The sequence below is a fragment of the Musca domestica genome, unplaced genomic scaffold (genome assembly GCF_030504385.1).
Source record: "Musca domestica strain aabys unplaced genomic scaffold, Musca_domestica.polishedcontigs.V.1.1 22, whole genome shotgun sequence".
Lineage (NCBI taxonomy): Eukaryota > Metazoa > Arthropoda > Insecta > Diptera > Muscidae > Musca > Musca domestica.
The window spans coordinates 2,411,760-2,431,131 of record NW_026712262.1 but is presented as its reverse complement, the minus strand read 5'-3'; the positions used below and the strand labels follow the sequence as shown (position 1 = coordinate 2,431,131).

Below are 19,372 nucleotides of genomic sequence, written 5' to 3'. Positions count from 1 at the left end.
GCTCTAGGAGAATCGGAAGACATTTAAACCAGCCCTGCTAGCACATCAGTCCGCAAAGAAGACTTTCAAAAATCCCCATACACGTGTCTTCTATTTTTATACCCTCAGCTATATGGCTACAGAGGGTATATATTATTTGATACGGCCAAAGCCTGTCTCATCGAAATAACGTTTTTAGACTCCAGGTCTCTTTGGACCAGGACATTTGGAGTCGATCTAGCGATGTCCGTCCGTCTGTCTGGTTGGTGCGCACGATAACTCTCGAATAGAGTATCCGATTTTGTTCAAACTTCGTACATCGTAATATTATTATCAAACTTAGATCGAGTTCGGAGAGGGGCAATATCGGTCCACTCCTTCTGATACCTCCCCCACAAAAGGTGAAAAATAAAAAAAACATATTTTACTGCACAGAAAGAGAAAGGATAATCTGATTTGGTTCGCTCCATTAAGTACCTCCCCCACAAAGGGTCGAAATTTTGAATAAATTTAACTCTTATAAAATGTGATATAAGAGTCCGATTGTCTTCAAATTAAACACATTACTATATTTTTATTATCCTTCCTTCTGGTTCCTAACCCACAAAGGTTCAAAATCTTGAATATTCATGAAGCTCAGAATTCAGACTTGGTACACCTCAATATTTCCATCAACACAAGATCTGTTATAAAGATGGCAGAGATCGGAGCATTTCTTCTGGTACCTCCCCCACATAGATTTCAAGATTTTGAAAAACAAAACGCTCAAAGAGATCGAAATAAGCATCCAACTCTCTTCAATTCCATTCAAAATTGACGCATTCTAATATTTTGGTCAACATAAGTTCTATTGTAACGATGGTAAAGATCGGGCGGCTCCTTCTGGTACCTCACCCACAAAGGGTTAAAGTTTTGAATAACCAAAACGATTATAAAATCCGAAATAAGCATCTGGTTCTCTTCATATTTCACACATCCCATTTCATCCTTTTAACACAAGATTTGCTGTAAATATGATATATATCGGTCCACTTCTTCTGGTACATTCCCCACAAACATTTTGAATATCCATGAAGCTCATAAAATGCGAAATTAAAATTCGATTCATTTTAGACTTGCTACATCTCAATTTTTCCATCAACACAAGATCTGTTATAAAAACGGTAGAGATCGGATCATTTCTTCTAATACCTCATCCACATTGATTTCAAGATTTTGAAAAACAAAACGCTCAAAGATATCGAAATAAGCATCCAATTCTCTTCAAATTTCACACATCCAAACATTTTTGCTAACACAAGATCTCTTGTGAAAATGAAATATATCTGCGAACCCCTTCTGATACCTAACCCACAAAGGGTCACAATTTTCAATATTTTCAGAATTTACTGAGGTTTTCCTGTTATTATTGAAAAAAGTTGGATTTTGTCGCATAATGTAATTATTACATAACTAATTGTGTTCGCCAACTCTTCGTATTTCCTTCTTTTTTGTTTCTTTGCTGTCCCGGAGATTCGATTCATAGACTTTAGGCTTTAGATTAGACTTTAGCAGTCGGAAATGCTTACAGTGTCCGCAGTTACTCATTACTTGGTATGTTAAAAGTATGTTATATAAGATACATACATTTCACCTAAATAAGGCAAAACATACAAATTTTAAAAATCTACCTGAATCTGGCTAGGATTTGAACCGCGGGCCTCATTATGCATTCAACTAGGTATAACAGTCCCCTACAGCTGCACGATAATAGGTCCACTAGATCCACTGGAAGCAATCTATTTGATTGGTGAGTGTCTGACTTTCCAGGTCACAATAAAATTTTGATCAATGAGTTCGTATCGAAGGAGAATCGAATGAAATAGTTATTTTGGTATAAAAGTGTTCTTTTTTTTGGAACAACCCATTATATTTTAAAGAACAGCGGGTGCATAGTTGTCAACTGGTAATACAGAGGGTATGTAGTAGTCAGCAATGCTGAAAGTGGCACATATGACTGCCAATTTTTTTGCTAGGTACCGATTATTTTGCATGCAGGGTGAGGGTTAAACGTGAGTTGTTGGATCAAGAGAATACTCCAAACCAAAAAAACTCCCCAATTATGGGCCCCCCTTTCCCAGCTCACATCCTACGAACACTTAACGACACATTTAATTGTCCTTACTGCCCCCTGTTTCGAACTTCAAATGCAATATTCCCTGGCATGTTTTGCAATATTTCCATGAAATTTGTTTGGGGAGAGAGACTACACTCGAGGTTCAATGTGTTGGCAAATAGCAGCAACAACAAAAACGCACACACACACACCCGCTCTCACACATATTTCCCCAATCTAATCCTTAAAGGGTATTTCATTTCCTGGTCTTGCTTTCAATTGTTAAAGAGTGTTGCATAGACTACCCCCCTCAAACCCATGCAAGGACCAAGACAAAAATGTTGTTTAAATATACCCCCCGCCAACATGGTGGGGTAGACAGCAAAGGGGGGATGATTTTGTGGCTCCAACCATGTGTAACTTTCATTATTATTGTTATTTTTGTTTTGTCTGCTGGAAAAGGGTGCGGGTTTGAGGGGGGAGAGAGAGGAAATTGTGAATTGTCACTTTCTTGCCTAGCTGACATGCGCACAGGGAACAGCAGGTTTTGCTCTCCACTTTGACAGCTGTCAAAATCATTTGTTTTCCTTGGCTCTCTTTACACCCGCCCTTGACGATGACGGTGTAGACTCTCCACCAGGATAATGCTGGCCCATCAAGTGTCAAATACAAACACATCTACAAATCTCTCCATTTCATACACCGCCAGCGCCAGTCTGACAGCCAGCCAGTCATCTGTTGTGTGTATTTACCTTAAGACGTGACGTGAGTTTACCGTTATCCTTTGTAACGTCAAGTTGTAGCTGCTTGGGCCGCAACAACAAATAAAAATAAATAAAACACAAAGTGAGTGAGTGCGTGCGTGCGCGTGTGAACGGATTTGTGTACACATGTGATTTTCACTGGTGTGTGTGTGTATGAAAGTGTAATATTGCGTTATCCTTGTTTTAAATAAATTTGGTGTTTTTTGCTACAATTACGGTTTGCGGAATTTCCGTTTTAGTTTTTTTTCTTTTCGTCTCCATTGTTTTTGAGCCGCGTGTTGATTTTTTTCTTCGTTCCGTGTGTGTGAGTGTTCTCTGTGTTTTCGCTCTCCGTCTGTTTCCCTGTGATTATTGAGGGTAGTGTCCTAGACAGACGGCCATAAATATTCTGCATGCCAAAAAAAATGAATCTATGTGCCATGAAAAATTCACCAACTATTTCAGTTCTATTCGGGGTGGAAATTTAAAAGAAAGGTAAATTTTGAGAACAACTGAAAGTGTAATAAAAATATAAATAACAAATAATAAGAAGACATAAAATGCGGATTATCGGAAAAAGGATAAAACACAAATACTGAATGAATTTTCAAAAAAAAAAAAAAAAATCAAAAGAAAAAAAAACATGGTTACGGAAGTGAGAACTGTTATAGAAACCAAAAATACATAAAACAGCCAGCCGGCCAGACAGACACAGACTAGGGAAATCCAAATGATTTTCATAAGAGGCTTCGACGAACGTCTTTAGTAAGAGAATTTTCCAATATGCTTGGTGTTCTAAAGTGTCTGAGTGTGTGTGTGTGCCTGTGATGTTAGTGAATGAGTCAAGGAAGAAAATAGTTTTAGGGGAAAGAATGAAATCATTGAATCAAGAAAGGAAAATTGAAGTTGACCAGAGAGTGAAAAAAAAATAAAAATAAATTGGAAATTTTGAATTTCATAAATATGTTTCATATAAATATCAATTTTAAATAAAATATTTCACAAAATTTCTTGAAAACACAATTGTATTGAAAACCAAAAAGAATCTTTTGTTTTCAATTCTAGGGCGTATTCACAGCCAGTGGTGATAAACCGTTTAGTAAGTGAGCCATACATATGGTGATTTGTATTTCCAAGATAAAAATAATAATATGTTCTAAATAACACACCAGAAAGGAAATAATCAGCATCATTCAGCAGATAAGACTTTGAAGACCAATGGAAATTTTTATTTTATAAATACAAATAAAATGATGTGGTTGCATTTCGATGTGAATCACAGGGCTCTTCATCTAAATATTAAAATGCATTTAAAACAAGTTAAAAAGTATCAGTCGGTTTCGCCGACAGATTTATACCCTCGAACAATGTTCGATTATGTTCAAATTTTTTACCCTCTAGGGATTAGGTTCCGAATGCATGGGCCAATATTGTCCATTTCGTATCGGAGCTAAATAAATATGATATAAATATTGCGACGTACCAGGGTTGGATTATACCGACTACTTCCTTCACGTTGTATAAGATATATGTGATAATTTTTATACCCTCCACTATAGTATGGAGGGTATATTAAGTTTGTCATTCCGTTTGTAACACCTCGAAATATTCATTTTAGATCAGCATAAAATTCTATGTCGAGTTAGCGATGTTCGTCCGTCTCTCAGACTGTGGAAATCACTCTAACTTCCGAACGAAATGAAGTAGGTTGATAAAATTTGACTCAAATGTATATTATATCTGCAGGACTTTTGCTATTGAAAATGGGCCATATAGGTTCACGTTTTGGTATTTCCTCCATATAACGCTACCTCTCGATATTTGCTATTTTGATGATTTTAGCGACATTATGCCCCGGAATTGTTTCAAATTTGGTATTTGAGGTTCGTAATGGATACTACAGCCTATGATAAAAATTTGTCTGTATAGTATCTCCCGATATTCGGTATTTTTTCAAGTTTCACATTTGAATATTGTAATGGCTTAGGACAAAAGTTGCCTATCGTCGTCGTATAGATCCTAATATAAAGGCTACATTCGGTATTTTTAAGATTTTAACAGAACTTTCATCGATTTTTTTTTACGTGTTAGAAGAATTAAAAAAGTGGTACGCATATAGTCGACCGAAGTGTTCCATTTTCGTACTCTAATACAGATAAAAATGTTGGTATGGGCAAAATTACAAGAAAATCGAACATTTATATCAAATTATACGAAATCATAAATTCCACTCTCATCTCAGGTTTCTGGTTGAGAGAGATATTTAGATATAGCAAGTTGTAAAGAATCGCTGACTTGTTTCGCAAGTTGCGGCAATAAAATTATTGAAAATTGTTTTTCTTTTGGGTGAGGTACCAGAAGGTGTTCGCAGATATATGTCATATTCACAACAGATCTTGTGTTAGCCAAAATATTTGGATGTGTGAAATTTGAAGAGAACCGGATGCGTATTTCGGATTTTAGAATCGTTTTGGTTTTTCAAAATTTTGACCCTTTGTGGGGGAGGTACCAGAAAAATAGTCCTATCTCTACCATCTGTACAACTGATCGTGTGTTGAAGGAAATATTGAGATGAGCCAAGTCTTACTTTCGCGTTTTATGAGCTTCATGGATATTCCAAATTTTGACCCTTTGTGGGGGAGGTACCAGAAGAAATGGTTCGATCTCTACCATCTTTATAACATATTTTGTGTTGATCGAAATATTGAGATGTACCTAGTCTGAATTGTTATTCAAAATTTTGACCGTTTGTAGAGGAGATACCAGAAGGTGGGGACCAAAATATTAGGATTTGCAAAAGTTGGACCAAAATCGAATTATCCTTTCCTCTTTCCTCTTTCGGTGCAATAAATTATTTTCTTTGAAAACGTTGACATTTTGTGTGGGAGGTATCAGAAGGGGTGGACCGGTATTGACCAACTCCGAACTCGAACTAAGTCTGATAATAATCGGTTACTCCCTTCGAGAGTTATCGTGCACACTAGCCAGACCGACGGGCGGGCGGACGTGCGGACGGACAAATATCGCTAGATCGACTCCCAAATTTCCTAAAACGGATTTGATCCAAAGAGACCTAGGGTTTAAAACCGTTATTTCGATTAAGCACTTTTTGGCCGTATCAAATAAGGTATAACCTCTCTAGCCATACGGCTGCGGGTATGAAAATGAGACCTATCAGTTAAATCCTTTTTGGTGCCTCTACACAAATATTTTGATTATCAATTACCCAGCGAACAAAACTGTTTGAGTTCGAACTGAAAGTCAGTTGACAATTCCGATTTCGAATTCGCATTCGATTCGACTTCTGAACGAAAGTTGTATAGAATGGTTGACTTGTTGTCGGACTGAAGAATCGGATGATAGTCTGAAGTTTTAACCGACTTTGCAACCGAAGTCGGGTCAAACTTGCAAGGACATTAGGTGGAAATTTGGAAGGAAATTGTAAAACATTGTGCAGATTTGTTGGTTCGAATTCAGAAGAAAGTTCTTATATAACAAAACCGGTCAATGAGAGGGACATGTAATGATTAATTTCACCTAGGAAATTCCTCAAACACATTTTGCGGTTTGTGAATTCATACAAAAAAAAAAAAAGGAAAAAAAATCAGTACTTGGAGTATGGGAATTTTATTATTTTTTTACTGATCATCCGCAACTGAGAACATCGTTCCTATGAACAAATATATTCTAATATTTTGACGAATTTATACAAGAAAAATATTAATGCCAGTTCTGAGAAGTTTCCATAGATAACTATCCATCCTAAGGAGCTTGGTAATTAAATTTCATTTCTTACTCTTTGTTTTTTTTATCGATTTGTTTTTGTCCCATATCCAAAGATAATAGCCAACAAATAATGATGACATTGGCTAATTTGGCCCTGGCCTATGTCAAGCTCCAAACCACAATAACACAACAAAGATTATTTATTACAAGCTGATAGCCATGGAGCTTGTTGATATAACACACACACACACACACACGGAGACAGACATATGGGAGAAATGTATGACTTAAATGAGTGGTAAGTGTGTGTGTGTGTCTGGCGTTTTATCATCCTTCAAAGTTATTGAGACAAATGGTTGGAAAAACACCAATGAAGACGATCCACCAATAAAACATTGTTGGAATAAGCCATTCATTAGAGGCATAACTACAGGCGATATTTGCCAAAGGCATTGGAATGTAAAAACAGCAGCAAAAAATAAAAAAAAAAACAAATTACGGCAACGATTATTGATTATTGTGCCAACCACAAATTTATTTGAACTCTCTCAGCATGAATTCTTGCCCCTCTCTCTCTCACTCTCTCTCTTCCCAAGTCTTCAATTTACTACAACCCAGTTCCAAGGCATTTAACCCATATTCATGGCGCAAACAAACTGAGCCAATCAATGACTTACAGAAGCTCTGTGCCAGGCCAGTGAATTAAGAATCCAACGTGAATTAGTTCCTTAAGCATCACTTCAATATTTAGCCGGTGTTGGTGGGCATGTGTGCTCGGCTGTGCTATTTAGTCTATTAATATATGGTGACGATGGGCTTTTGTAAATTATACCGTGTTCTGTGGTTAAAAAATTGGATCATTCCACTGCTGCTGGAACAGATACTCGGGCTGTGACGCCTTCTTCTTGTTGTTGTCATCATCATCGATAGTGTGGCGCTTTTTAGCTGGAACTAATTACTTGGAATTCGAAACCTCCAATCTAATCAATTAAGTTTTCGAACAGAACACTCTCTCAGACATACATGAACTTACATGCCTACATACATGTATGATATGAAACCAAATAATGGAAAACAACAACAGAAAATTAGTTTTCACTAAGGAAACAATAACAACAACAACAATTAATAATTGTTACACAAAACATGGAAAATCGAATTCCTTAGAAAACAGATACGCTGATTAATTTTTATTTATTTTGTTGCTTGCGACATGAGCACAAATATTGTTGTTGCTGCTGTGTGTTTGAATGACATCACACGCCGAGTGTCGTATGACAAATTTGCCACACTGGCAAGCAAAGTAACGACATTCCAGTGGTAAAATAATAAATGCCTATTTCAATTGCCAAATTGTGGTCATCTTAAAACAAGGACACAAAAGAAAGCTTAAGGAGCTTCTGAGAGCTGTGTCAGGGAGAGAGTAAGGTTTTGGAGATACTTTAAATCCATTATTGGCTGTGCAAAAAAAAAAAAGTAGAGAAAGTATTAATGTCGGGCGGGGCCGACTTTATGATACCCTACACCACTTTGCTAAAGATAAAGATATGTATGGGAGCTATATCCAAATCGGAACCGATCTCGATAAAATTTGGCAAAGATATTTCTGAGCTGAATTTGATATATTTCCCTGAAAATTGTCGTTACGGAGTGCATATCACAGCAGTGGGTAACAAATATAACAAATTGGATGAACAGTATATATGGGAGCTATTGCTATATCTGAACCGATCTTCACCAAATTTGACATACTAGATTCTAGACTCAAATTGGTTGTATGTGCCAAGTTCCATCCCATTTGGACAAACACGTTTGGTGCACAATAAAAGATAAATCGGACGAAGTTATATATGGGAGCTAATTCAAATCTGAACCGATCTCGATAAAATGTAACAATTGTATTTCTGAGCTGTATTTGATATATTTCCCCAAATATTGTTGTTACAGAGTGCATATTACGGATGCGGAGGACAAAAATAACAAATCGGATGAACAATCTTATGGGAGCTATAGCTATATCTGAACCGATTTCGATCAAATTTGGCTTACTTATTTTCAGGCCTAATTTGGTTGTATGTGCGAAATTCCATACTATTCGGGCTGATATTACAAGTTTAGTGCACAATAAAATGCAAATCGGACGAAGAAATATATGGGAGCTATATCCAAATCTGAACCGATCATCTCCAATTTCAATATGGTTCGTCCTTGGGCCAAACAAATGATTTGTGCAAGATTTCATCTGGATAGGACAATAAATGCGAACTATACTTTGTTTACAAAAATACATGGACAGACGGACGGACGGACATGCACAAATCGACTCAGAATGTGATTCTATGCCGATCATCAAAAGGAACTATGGGTCTATCTCGTTTCCGTTTGTCTGGTACAAACAAATGCACAAAGACATAATACCCTGACCGCATTGTGGTGTAGGGTATAAAAGCATTAAGTTCGGACGGGACGAACTTTTAATACCCTTTAATACCAATTTTTAGACATATTCGTAGGAAAATTTGGCAAAAATCATCAAAATACCCAATATCGGGAGGTACCGTTATATAGGGGCTACACCAAAACGTGGGCCCATACATACAATGTTTCGCTGACGGAGCTAGAACTCATAATGACCTACAAATACCAATTTTCAGACAATTCCGTGATAAAAGTTGACAAAAACCATCAAAATACCGAATATCGGAAGATACCGTTATATGAAGGCTATACCAAAGCGTGGACCTATACACGCGAAGTTTCGGCGCATGAACTAGGGCCCATTATGGCCTACAAATACCAATTTTCAGACAAATCCGTGAAAAATGTGATAAAAATCATCAAAATACCGAATATCGGGGGTACCGTTATATGGGGGCCACACCAAAACTTGGACCTATACATGCGAAGTTTCGCCACCGGAGCTAGAACCCATTATGACCTACAAATACCAATTTTCAAGTAAAGTAGACCATATCATCTCTCCACATTTGGCTTTAGAGCAGGTATAATTTGGGTAGCTAATATATTGGGGTTATATCCAATTCTGAATCGATTTTCACCAAATTTGGAGGAGTCATTTTTATCTATTATACCATATAATATTGCTATAGAGTGCATGATGCCACTTCGGGAAGCATTATATTAAAAATATATATATCGGAATCGAGCTCCATCAAATGGAAACGTACGTCCCGAAATTCACTCCATTTGGGCACATATTAGCCATTATTGGCACAATACATCTGAAATCGGATTAAATATATATTAGAGGCACATCCAAATTTTAGCCGATTTCGAAAAAAATTGGCAAAGGTATTTCCGAGCTCTATAAGATTTCTGGTACAAAATATCTTTGTTGACGAATGCATATTACGAATGTGAGGGTGTTAAAGACCAAATCGGATGAAACATGTATATGGCAGCTAAAACTATATCTCAGCCGATCTTCACCAAATTTGATGTACTTGCTTCCCAACTTAATTCGGTCGGACGTGCCAAAATTCAGGTTTTTTGGACTGATATTGGTCATTTGGTACAAAATTAACCTGAAATCGGTTGAATATATGTAATGGAAGCTATATCCAAATCTGAACCGATCTTGATATTATTTGGCAGAGGTATTTCTGGGCTGTATCTTATATCTGGTACCAAACATCATTCTTATGGGGTGCATATTACGAATGTGAGGGACTTAACAACCAAATCGGATGAAACACATATATGGGAGCTATAGTTTTATCTGAACCGATTTTTTCCGAATTCGATGACCTTGCTTCTAGGCTGTAGTCGGTTGGATGTGCCAAAATTCAGGTCATTTGAACTTATATTGGCCATTTGGTGCACAATTAACCTGAAATCGGTTGAATATAAATATGGGAGCTATGTCTAAATTTGAACCGATTCTCACGAATTTCAATAGGGTTCGTCCTTGGGCCAAACAAATATTGTTTGAAAAATTTCATCTCAATCAGATAACAATTACGACCTGCATTTTCTTCAAAAAAATCATAGACGGACTGGCATACATAAATCGACTCAGAAAGTGATTCGATGACGATTCTCAACAGTAACTATGGGTCTCTCTCGCTTCCTTCTCCATTTTACAAATAATTCAATTCAAATTTATTGAGTCTATGTTACAAACAAATGCTCAAAGACATAAAACCCTTAACACTATGTGGTGTAGGGTATAAAAATCCTGAGAAGTTTGGTATACAAAAAATCAATCCTAACGAAGGACTAGATTTCAAGGATTAATTGCTTTAAAACAGATAACATTTTTTAATTCCGAACATACTTAACTATTCTCTTCCTCCCGGATTTAACTGCACCTGCATGCACATGTCAAAGTCGCAGTTAACCTTCGATCATGTGGCGTTTCTTGAACACGACACGAAAACAGCGACTTCACTATTTGCAATGTCATCTGAAAGTGATTAACAGCAACCCTAAAACAAAAACACATTGCAAAACTTTCAAACTTCGAATACTTGTTTCCCGGATCATTTATAATACGGAGATTTATTGCGTTTTCAAAATTTGCACGTAATATTTTCCACTTCTAAGCTATTGTGGTTTTCAGTTAAGCATAGAGCCATTAATTTATGTTGAAAAGCAAAGATACAAAAAAAAAGAAAAAAACTATCAACTCAAACTACTGACATGTGTCGGACAAATCAGCAGTTTATGTCAGCGGATTGGTGTCATTGGAAAAAATGCAAAAAAAAAATCGGAAGAAAATGTATGCAAAACAAACATAAAACATAATAAATGATGTCGTGAAGCCTTTGAAAGGTTTAGTAAGTCAAAACTATAAATTTTGAATTGTGATAGAATAATTAGTTTTTGACTTAATACTTTCCGCACTCTCTGTATGCTAGGATGCTGTTTGCAGCAAAGACAAACGCCATAGTTTTTACATTTTCTTTTTTTAATTTTATTGAATGAAAGCAAAAAATGTCGGAAATAGCATCAAATTTAAGAATAAGTTCCGATTTGTTCGAATTGGTCACTTTTGGCACAAATTATGGGCTTCAAACGGCCAATGATGAAACCGTCAAACGCTGCCCGAATTTTGGTCCATTCCCGGCGAAGCGCTTGCTTGAGCTGATTGACACTTTGCTATTTTTTAGTGCCAACCTTGCTTTCCAAAATACTCCAGACACAATAGTCCAACGGATTGGTATACGAAGATTTTGGTGGCCATTATGCACTGGAAATTAAGCGAGGAACCTCTTTTTGTAACCATTCTTGGGTGGCGCGTGCTGTGTGCGATGGTGCTGAGTCCTGTTGGAATGTCCAAGGTCTACGGCCAAAATGTTTGCGTGCCTCAGGCTCGGAGGGAGACCCTTTTTGAGGGAGGTACCAGAAGAAATGGTCTGATCTCTACCATCTTTAGAACAGATCTTGTGCTGATAGAAATATTGAGATTTACCAAGTCTGAATGGAATCGGATATTAATTTCGCGTTTTATGGCTTTATGGTTATTCAACATGTTGACCCTCTGTGGGGGAGGTGCCAAAGGGAGTGAACATATATATTTCATCTACACACCAGACCTTTGATTAAAAAAATATTGTGATGTGTGTAATTTGAAGACAATCGGACTCTTACACCACTTTTTATAAGAGTTATAACTTTTCAAAATTTTGAACCTTTGTGGGGGAGGTACTTGATGGAGTAGACCGAAATGTCCCATTTTCTCACCTGACCTAGCACTGATGCAAATATTAGGATTTGCAAAGTAGGAGCAAAATCGGATTATGCTTTCTCTTTCTGTGCAGTAAAATATTTTTTTTTTTCGAGAATGTTTACCTTTTGTGGGGGAGGTACCAGAAGAAGTGGACCGATATTTCCCATTTCTGAACTCGATCTAAGTTTGATAGTAATATTACGATGTACCAAGTTTGGACCAATTCGGGTGCTCCCTTCGAGAGTTACCGTGCGCACCAGACAGGCGGACTGATATCGCTAGATCGCCTCCAAATGTCCTGAAACGGATTTTGTCCAATGAGACCTAGGGTCTATAACCGTTATTTCGATGAGTCACGTTTGTCAAATGTAGTCATATGGCTGAAAAGCAAGTAAATAAGCGGTTAACTTTGTTTTTGAATGTAAAAATCGAGATTAATTTGCCACCAGCGGTGATGGTACCTATTACTAAATCCTTAAATTGGATCTTTTTCGAGAATTCCGAAGGAAATACGGGACTTACGTCAAAACGTGGAATGATATGCCTAATCCAATTTTTTGTGGCCGGAGCTTCTAAAATACTGTAAATCGAAAATTATCGCTATTAGGGGGCTACAGTTATTATACACAATATCCTAACTCAACCTCAGACATCAACATTGATTTCTATATCAAATTTTAGGATTTTAGCTCCATTCCCACACCCAAACCCAATTTCGAACTTTTCATACAAATACAGGACACATTTCCATACCACCGCCAAATCTTAGAATTCTATCTCTATCCCTCCACCTAGTTCCAAATTTAGTACTTTTCGCATAATTATAGCACACATCTCCGCAATCACCACCATTTCTCAAAATCAGACACCAACAATGACTTCTATATCAAATTTCGGGATTGCAGCTCTATGCCTTCACCTAATTCCTATTTTAGTACCATTTTTATAATATTCGTATTCATTTGCAACCCGCTCCATTTAGTACAGTTCGCATGCTTAGTACACATTTCTAAAACCATCTTCATGTATCGAACTCACTTTCCAACCAAGATTTTCGTACCAAATTTCAAGTTTTTGGCTTTATCCGTTCACATAACACCCAATGGTACAATTACAGAAGTTTAGCACTTTTTTTAGAACTTTTCATAGCCTTAAAGTTCGAATTCCCAAAGAAAACCTTTGTTACATTTATTCTCCACTCCATCAGAGACTCTCATTCAAAATTTCAGAATTCCGGCTCATTCCGATTCCACCATAGTATGGATGGTATATTAAGTTTGTCATTCCGTTTGTAACACCTCGAAATATACATTTAGACCCCACAAAGTATATATATTCTTGATCAGCATAAAATTTTATGTCGCTTTAGCTATGTCCGTCCGTCCATCCGTCTGTGGAAATAGATTGATAAAATTTTACTCAAATGTATGTTATGTCTGTAGGACTTTTGATATTGAAAATGTAGGCCATGTAGGTCCACGTTTTGGTATAGCCCCCATATAACGGTATCTCCCGATATTCGGTATTTTTAAGATTTTAGCGACATTATTCACCGCAATTGTTTCAAATTTTGTAATTGAAGTTCGTAATCGATACTACAGCATAAGACCGAAAATGGGGAATATAGGTCCACGTCTTCGTATAGCCCCCATATAACGGTACCTTCCGATATTCGGTATTTTGATAATTTTAGCTGCATTTTTAACCGGAATTCTTTAAAATTTGGTATTTGATGTTCGTAATGGATGCTGCAGCCTATGACAGGAGATTGTCTCTGCAGGTCCACGTCTTCGTATAGCCCCCATATAACGGTACCTCCCGATATTTCGTATTTTGATGATTTTAGCGACATTATTCACTTGAACTGTTTGAAATGTGGTATTTAAGACTGAAAATTGTCTGTGCCGGTCCACGTCTTCATGTAGCCCCCATATAACAGTACCTCCCGATATTAGGTATTTTGATGATTTCAGCTACATTGTAGCCGATTTTTTTTAAGTTTCGCATTTGAATATTGTAATGGCTTATGACAAATGTTACCTATGCAGATCCATGTCGTCGTATAGTCCTAACATATAAGAGCTACATTCGGCATTTTAAAATATTAACAGAATTTTTATCGGATTTTATTGTTTTTGAGAATTGTCAAATTAGTTCCAAATGTTGGAGGGTATTCAAAGTTCGGCCCGGCCGAACTTATAGCTTTTTTCTGGTTAGTACATTTTAGAACTTTTTATATCTTTTTACGACGAATTTCCAAACAAATGGAGGATAACAGCCTTATCACACACAATTTAAAGATTCCAGCTTCAGCCGCTACGTGTGGTCGTTGGTTTTAGGTCGGGTAGTTAAAATTTTCAATTTACCATCCCCATCCTTTATTTCCGATTTCGGAAGAAATACATAAAGCAACAGCCTGAAGAGTAAATATTTTTTTTTACCATGGACTTAAGTTGTTTGAAAATCAAAATAAGACCACAATTAGGGTGTGAGAATTTTTTCGCCCAACAACAAAATTCCCCTTCATTTTAAACACCTTGTTTTCTTATTTTTTAGTTATTAGAAATATATTACCCCAAGATATTTGGCATGCAACAAAAGCCCCCCTTTCAACATATCAACCATAAAACATGTTAAAGAATTTTTCGCAATATGCCGCAATGTTTAACAATTTAGAACATTGAGTTGTTCATTTTTTTTCTTCGCTTATTTTGCTGTTGTAAAAAAAGAAAACACCATTAAATAGATATTCAAAGCGACATTGCATGTCAACTGTTTCGGTTTTTTTTTTAATTCGTCGTATGGAAATTCCACACAACACAGTCCAAGCCAAGGTATCCATCCATCTATCCATTCACATGGCCATACAGAGGATAGTTGTGTAGTTAGGCTAGGTTCCATACAACATTCATACGAGTATGTTCATGGGTGATGGTGGTGGTGGTTCTGATTACAGGTATGAATGTTTGTTATATTCAAATATCTAGAATTTTGGGAAACAAAATATCCACAGGCCCAGTATGAAAATGCCATAAACAACACGAAAGTGAGTCATTTTTTTTTTTTGGTGTGGATGAATGTTTGCACTGCGGCGGTGACTGAATGGCGTCGCCTCACAAAAATTATTCGTAGAACCTACTATGACACCATTAACAGCGAGTGAGAGGGTTGAGGGGCAGGGGGTTACAACCCCAAACAACAGCACTTCAATCAACCAAGTAATGACCTCCTTTTTGCTACTTGCCCTAACCAATGTTACGAGTATGGTCGGTCGGTCGACAACGACGACGACGATGACGAGTCATGCCTAACAACAACAAACAAAAAAACAGAACCACAACAAGCTCTGTAATAGTTTTTCCCATTTGCCGGAATATGATATTTATAACAGTTTTCATTATAGTTTTGTTGTTGTTGTTGTTCTTGTTGTTGTCGCTGGGGTGGCTGCGGGTTTTCTGCTCTCCTTTGTTGTCATTAAAATATTGCTGACAAATCCCACTGAGATTAGATGGCGAACTTTGGACTCTGTGCCGAACCTTAATCACATCGCCTGGCCTATGAATCACTCACACACACACACACACATTTAACACCCGCTTAACAACCAGAGGACGAAGGACAAATTGCCATTTGCGATTAGAAATTAACAACACGCTTGAGTGAGTGGCAAAAAAAAAACAAAAAAGCCAAACCTTGATTAATTTGAAGGTTAAGTGTTTTGTTTCGTAGAACCAACCTCAAGACGCGGGAAAGGTAATTCAAGCGAAAAAATGGATAAGAAAGTATTTGCAAAAAGGTATGGATAGCAATAGCGAATTAGGAAATTATAAACACCTTAAATACTTTCAGGAACTAGGAAATTTCTTTAGGCCAGCTTGGGGCCTGATAAATAATAACCTGATAATAACCGGAAATATATTCAAAGACATGTTTCACCAATGGATTTTAAAATACCAAATGGCGAATTAACGACGATTCATTACGAACCCAAAAACACACAAAATTGTAGGACATTTTGTAGGAAATTTAGAATAGAAACTTTAAAATACCCATATCTTGCGCCTAGTTTTATATGGGGACTATTCCGAACCCTTGGCTTTTTATACCCTCCATCATAGTATGGTGTCATTCCGTTTGTAACACCTCGAAATATACATTTTAGACCCCACAAAATAAATATATTCTTGATCAGCATAAAATTCTATGCCGATTTAGCCGGTTTGTCTATCCGTCTTTACGTCTATGGAAATCACTTTAGCTTTCGAACGAAATGAAATAGTTTGATAAAATTTTACTCAAATGTATATTATGTCTGCAGGACTTTTGGTATTGAAAATGAGTCATGCAGATCAACGTTTTGGAGTAGCCCCTATATAACGGTACCTCCCAATATTCGGTACTTTGATGATTTTTGCGACATTATTTAACGGAATCGTTTCAAATTTCGTACTGGAAGATCCTAGTGGGTACTACAACCTATAGGAAAAAATGTTGTATGCAGATCTAGATCTTCGTATAGCCCCATATAACGGTACCTCCCGATATTCGTAATTTTTATGATTTTAGCGACATTATTTACCGGAATTATTTCAAATTTCGCATTTGAACATCGTAATTGATACTACAGCCTACGACATTGTCCATACAGGTCTACATCTTTGTATAGCCCACATATAACGATTCCTCCCGATAGTCGGTATTTTCATGATTTTTGCGACCTTTTTTATCGTTATTGTAACAATTTTCGTATTTGAAGTTCGTAATGACCTATGACAGAAAATTGTCTGGGCAGGTCCACGTCTTTGTATAGTCCCCATATAACGGTTTTTATACCTTACACCCCAAGGTGGTCATTTTTTTTGTAACAGGCAAAACAAATGGAGATAGGACCATAGTTCCTTTTGATGATCTGCATAGAATCACATTTTGAGTCGATTTATCCATGTCCGTCCGTCCGTCCGTCTGGCCATGTATTTTTGTGAACAAAGTACAGTTCGCATTTATTTCCCGATCCATATGAAATTTTGCACAAATGATTTGTTTGGTCCAAGGACGAACCCTATTGAAATTGGAGATAATCGATACAAATTTAGATATAGCTCCCATATATATCTTCGTCCGATTTGCCTTTTATTGTGCACCAAACGTGTAATATCAGCCCGAATAGTATGGAATGTTGCACATACAACCAAAATAGTCTTGAAAATATGTATGCCAAATTTCATCGAAATCGGTTCAGATATAGCTATAGCTCCAATATATATTGTTCATCCGATATGTTATTTTAGACCTCCGCAGCCGTAATATGCACTTTGTAACAACAATATTTGGGGAAATATATCAAATACATCTCAGAAATACATTTCCTAAATTTTATCGAGATCGGTTCAGATTTGGATATAGCTCCCATATATAACTTCGTCCGATTTACCTTTTATTGTGCACCAAACGTCTAATATTTGGCCAAATTGGTTGAAATTTGGCACTTACGACCGAATTGAGCCTAGAAGGTAGTATGCCAAATTTGGTGAAGATCGGTTCAGATATAGGTATATCTCCCATATATATTGTTCATCCGATTTGTTATATTTGTTACCCAAAGCCGTAGTATGCACTCCGTAACAACGATATTCAGGGAAATGTATGAAATGCAGCTCAGAAATATCTTTGATAAATTTTATCAAGATCGGTTCAGATTTGGATATAGCTCCCATATATATCAAATGGGCAATACAAGTCCGAATTTAAAAGATACAAATGCTTCGGCATATTTCGTCCTTTGAGCTTTAAATTATAATTATAATCATATCGTGTATGATTGAATTCTCTCAGAAAAACTTTTAATTGTTATGTGGAGCTCTACTAAATTAGCAAAGTGCTGTAGGGTATCCTAAAGTCGGCCCCGCCCGACTTTAAGGCTTTCTTTACTGGTTATTTAAGCGGTAGTTTTTTTTTAATTTTTTCAAGTTCCTTCGAAATGGTATTAAAAGTTTGGCCCGAACTTAGCTGCTTTTTTATTTGTTTTAAATTTTTTCACTAATTTTTATCGATTCAATGACAAGGAGATGCTCTGGAATAGATTTTTGGGTACATATCGCGATTTCGGAATAACATATTTTTGTAATGTTTCAAAATCATTTTTTGCGTTGAAAAAATAAACGGAATTTTGAATTTTGTGCCATCTTTATGGTTTTATGTCTTTTTTTTACCAAAATATTTCGTAATTTATAATCATATAATTCTTTGCATAATTACAATACCCCCAAAAAATAAATAATAATTCCAAATGGTCTTAACAAATTGTTTAAATTAATTGTGACAAATTTAATTCTGCACCTCGTTATGACATGATAATGTAAAAAATATGCCTATTTCGAAAGATGAGAAAAAAAAAACATATCGTCATCGTCATATCATATCATATCATATGCTCATCACATGTGTAAGCGGAAACTGGCTTGGAAGTCTAAGCCGCTCTATGTGCGTAACTGTGTGTGTATGTGTTATATGGCAACCATTTGTTTTAGATAATTAATAAAAATGAGCTCTAAAATTAAGCACTTAATAATTGAGATCCCTGCCCATCTTCCTCCCCGAATTTCTGGTATTTTTTTTTTTTTTTTTGAAAATTACTAAAGAGGCTTAGCTAAACGGTTTGCCATTAAAAGCTAATTATTTTCATTACATCTTTTTTTTTTTTTGGTTTTTTATGGCCTTTTTGGATAGGGTAGCCCAGCTGATAAAAAAGCGAAGATGATTCTCATCACGATCGGTGGTGGTAGTGATGGCACTTGTTACGAAAGAAGTTTTCGTTTTCGTAACCGCCAACAAGTAATAAAACAAACGTAACGAATTTGAAACCGAGAAAAAAAATTAAATGATAAATTATGAGAGCGAGCCACAGAGGGTAGAAGAGAAGCCAGTAGCAGCTGTAATTAACCGAAAAAAAAATATTTTTATTATTATCATTATTATTTACTTCTTTGAAAAGCTCAAAAGACCTTTAAAAAATTAATTCATTGAAATCAAGACCATTTCAAGTTGGCCGTTTGCAGAGTGACGGTATGCGAGCAACCGGTTCTATTCGGTATTGAGTTTTCAATATTGTTTTCTGTTACAATGTGGGGAGTTAATTTT

At 36.4% G+C, this 19,372-nt stretch overlaps 1 protein-coding gene across 5 annotated transcripts in view; it reads left to right on the top strand.

Annotated features, from left to right (window-relative positions):
• Nucleotides 1-19,372, top strand: part of LOC101901389 (GAS2-like protein pickled eggs) — a 377,420-nt gene that overhangs the window by 17,872 nt on the left and 340,176 nt on the right. Inside the window, exon 1 of one of the 5 annotated variants that reach the window (XM_059123066.1) lies at nt 3,057-3,312. The exons of the other annotated variants lie outside the window; for them this stretch is intronic. The gene's annotated coding sequence lies outside the window, so the exon portion shown is untranslated. Of the gene's footprint in view, nt 1-3,056; nt 3,313-19,372 lie in introns of those variants that run through there. 5 annotated transcript variants of the gene reach the window in all.